Raw genomic sequence first — 4,128 nt, 5'->3', positions numbered from 1 at the left:
GTTGCTCCCGAATCATTGCTATTGCATAGTTTTTGAGTTGAACCAAGACGTCTTCCTGATTTCCAATACCAGGAGTTCTCTCAATGCATTCTTTTAAGTCCTACCAGAGTGATAATGGAGACTTCACAAATTCTGTACCTTAGGTTACCCTAAAAGCAAATTATTTCAAGTCTATAAAAAAACTTGAGATAACTGGAAGATTTCTAAGACTTTTTTTTTATTTATATACATTGGGTTTCCCTCCAGAAAGACTACCACAATGTCTTTGGAGGGCCCCAAGAAAACTAAAGGCTTTCCCCATAATGCGAATATTGTGGTGGTTTCTCTTCAATGTGAGCTCTTCCACATCTTCTCCATGATAAAAAAAAAGAAGGTGGAAGACTTCATCATATTGCTAGCAGCTTTTCTCCAAAGGGCTTTTCTCCAGTGTGTCTGCTTCTAGTTCTAAAAGTTACATCAATTAAACAAACAAACAAACAAACAATCAAACCAAAAACAAAGCTGCTTTCTATTAAGCTTTGTTCAACATTCGCACACGGCTAGCAGTCTGTTTCATGCCCATGTGGTTTGATTTCTCAGAGGTGACAAAGAGAATACATTCCAACATTACTTACAAGAATCCTTATGTGTTTCTGGGAATTAGTTCATGTCTTTGCCAATAAGATGACCCCAAGCAGCCTCTCCCGAGCACCTTACATTCACAGGGTCTTTCGCTGCTGTGGATTCTTTCACGTACTTGAGACTCGATCAAAAAAATCAATCAAAGGCTTTCCCACATTGCTTGCGTCCACAGGACTTTGCTGTAGTATGAGTTATTTTATGTTTCCGAAGAGAGCTGTCAGAACTGAAAGCTTGCCCACATTGCAAACACACATAGGGCTTCTCTCCAGAGCGATTCCTTTCATAGCTCTGTAGGGAGGAAGAAGCTAAATCCTTCCCACACTGCTCACAATTGTAGGGTTTGTCTCCAGTATGGATTCAATTGTGGAACTGAAAGGAACGGTGATTCTTTAAAGTGTTCCCACGCTGCTTGTGTACGTAGTCTCTCTATGCAGTGTGAAGTTGTTTTTATGTCTTTTATGGCTACCAAAATGAGCAAAGGTTTTCCCACAGTGCTTACACACATAGGGCTTCTCACCAGTGTGAATTCTTTCCTGTGCTCTCAGGGAACCAGAACATGTGAAACCTTTCCCACATTGATTACGAGCATAGGGATTCACACCACTGTGAGATATTTTATGTTTCTGAAATTGATTCCAAAATGAGAAGGCACTCCCACACTGCTTACCTACGTAACTTGTTTTTTTCCAGTATGAGTTTGTTCGTGTATATGAAGGTACTGAGAAGCAATGAAGGCTTTCCCACATTGCTTACACACATTGGGTTTCTCTCCAGTGTGACTTCTTCTATGAATCTGAAAGTAAGCAGAATAAAGAAAATCTCTCCCACACTGCTCACACAGATAGGGTTTCTCACCAGTATGAATTTTTGTGTGTTTTCGAGGTAAGCAGAACAAGAAAAAAATTTCCCACAGTGATTACAAAAAAAAAAAAGTCTTCTCACAATCTGGAGTCTTCTTATGTCTTCAGAGATTACCTAAGCGAACAAAGCCTTTCCCACACAGTTCACATACATAGGGCTCTTAACGCTGTGACTCTTCTCACGCCGTTGTAAAGGACTGGGAGGCATGAAGCCTTTCCCACACAGCTTTTGAAGGTAAGATTTTTTTTTTTTTGCAGAGTGATGTTCTTTATTTCCTTGACCAGATCGGAGTAAAAGGTCTTCACAGTCCTGATTTTTAGAAGGTTTCTTTTCATGTGAGCACTTTTATGCATCTGAAGGGACAGAGAATATGTGAAGCTGCTCCCAAACTCCTTATGGTTATACAACTAATAGTCACTGAATTTCTCCGCCAGGTGGCTGCTGCAAAACAAGAGAGCATGCCTGAGACAGTGGTTACGAACGACTGAACACAGGAATGAATGCTGGTCTCATTCTGGGAAACAGTTTGTAACGTGTTCAGACTGCATGCTTTCCAAGTCTCCTGAGGACAGCGAGAATAGAAAACAGTGCGATTCATGTATGGTGAGGTAAGTCTCTTTGAGAACACTAAACATTCACGTAGCATTTCAACACAGATTTCAATCCACAATCTTATGCATACTTGGATATGTAATGATATTGCCTTAGTTAGGGTTTTACTGCTGTGAACAGACACCATGACCACGGCAAGTCTTATAAGAAAACAACATTTAATTGGGGGCTGGCTTACAGTTTCAGAGGTTCAGTCCATTATCATCAAGGTGGGAGCATGGCAGCATCCAGGCAGGCATGGCACAGGCAGAGCTGAGAGTTCTATGTCTTCATCCAAAGGCTGCTAGTGGAAGACTGACTTCCAGGCAACTAGGGTGAGGATCTTATGCCCACACCCACAGTGGCACACTCATTCCAACCAGGTCACACCTATTCCAACAAGGCCACACCTCCAGATGGTGCCACTCCCTGGTCCAAGGATATACAAACCATCACAGATATCAACACAAATTAGGTCTTGTTTTTGTTTTCTTGTTACTGTTGTTTGTTTCTGGTTTTGTTTGTTTGTCTGTTTGAAACAGCATTTTACTGCATACCCCTGGCTGTCCTGAAAATTACTCTGTAGATCAGGCTGGCCTCTACTTCATAGAGATCCACCTGCTTCTGCCTGCTGAGTGCTGAGATTAAAGGTGTGTGCCACTACCACTACCACTGAGTCAATCTTCTGTTTGAATACATGCATATCCAGGAAGTAAATTGACAGTCCCAATTAGGACAGATAGGAATTTCTATTTTCTTATCATGATCAATCTGTCCCCATGACTTGTGGATAAATCAATATAACATTGAGTTTTGTAAATGTGTTCATGATTTACTGTGTTTGTGGGTGCACATGTGTGGCACGGTACATGGGAGGTACGCAGGACAACTTGCAGAAGTACTCTTTCCTTCCATGTCAGTGAAGCAGGCTTTTTTTTTTTTTTGAGAAGTGCTGGGATTACAGATATGTCCTGTTTTATGTGGATTTGGGGAACTGAACTCAGACCATTGTGATTACATGGCCAGCACTATGGCTGGCTGGGCAATCTTTTTACTTCCTTTGTTACCATTCTGAAATGATGAGATATGTCCTGAATAGTTTTCTGTTAAATAGACACAATGTGGAATAATCTGGGAAAAAAAAAACCACAGTCTCAGCTGAGAAAATGTGTCCATTAGATCATCTTTAGGCAAATCTGGGGGGGACATTTTTGTTATTAATCATCAATGTGAGAGGGACCAGCCACCTAGTGGGTAGTGTCACCTCTGGGCATCAGGTGGTCCTGATTATATAAGAAAGCTGGCTGAGCAAGCCTTGAAGAGCAAGTCAGTAAGCAATTTCCTCCATGGGTCTCAGTCCCAGTTCTCCGGGCTCTTGACTGCCTTCAATTCTTGCTTTGGCTTCCCTAAATGATGGACTGTGACCAGAATTTATAAACCAAATAAACCCTCCTCTCTGTCTACATAGGAGAAGGTTGAGCCTCAGTTAGAGTGGAAAACTGCATATTGGAGATACCCGTAGAGTGGGACGAGCATCCAGGACAGCAGCAGATGATGTGGTACTAGCCTGAGCACAGGAGACCATCTGTGCATGCTTCCAGGAGCAGAGCTGGGGAAGTGGAGCTGTCTAAGTAAGTCCTTGGGAGCCCAGGAGATGGTGGATCCAATGTGGGGCACTAAGCGAGGCATACTGCACGAGGTTGGGAGCCCAGGAGATGGTGGATCCAATGTGGGGCACTAAGCGAGGCATACTGCACGAGGTTGGTCCTGCTTTGCTTTGATTATGACTATGCCATGTTTTTCTTTTAGAGTAAGAAAGAATGTAATTTTTTTAAACTATTGTAGGGACCCACAAGTCAGAGGCTTTCAACTTTTTATAGGCACATTTGGTTTTGAAGGAGAACTATAAGTTCTTTTAAACTACTGAAATTTCTTAAATTGTGGCATAGATATTAACAAGACATCTTGGAGGCAGACAAATAGGAAAGGCTGTGGTTAATTAGTAATACGTTTATGTATCAAGTTGACAGTGTCAATTGTGCTGATTATTATTTC

The 4,128-nt window shown here is 41.8% G+C and overlaps 1 pseudogene; it reads right to left on the bottom strand.

The window, feature by feature from the left end:
• Positions 1 to 622: 622 nt before the first annotated feature.
• On the bottom strand, positions 623 to 3,658 carry LOC110284020 (annotated as a pseudogene).
• Between the last annotated feature and the right edge of the window lie 470 nt (positions 3,659 to 4,128).

The sequence above is a fragment of the Mus caroli genome, chromosome 17 (genome assembly GCF_900094665.2).
Source record: "Mus caroli chromosome 17, CAROLI_EIJ_v1.1, whole genome shotgun sequence".
Lineage (NCBI taxonomy): Eukaryota > Metazoa > Chordata > Mammalia > Rodentia > Muridae > Mus > Mus caroli.
The sequence above is the reverse complement of the archived record's forward strand: the minus strand, read 5'-3'. Positions and strand labels throughout refer to the sequence as shown.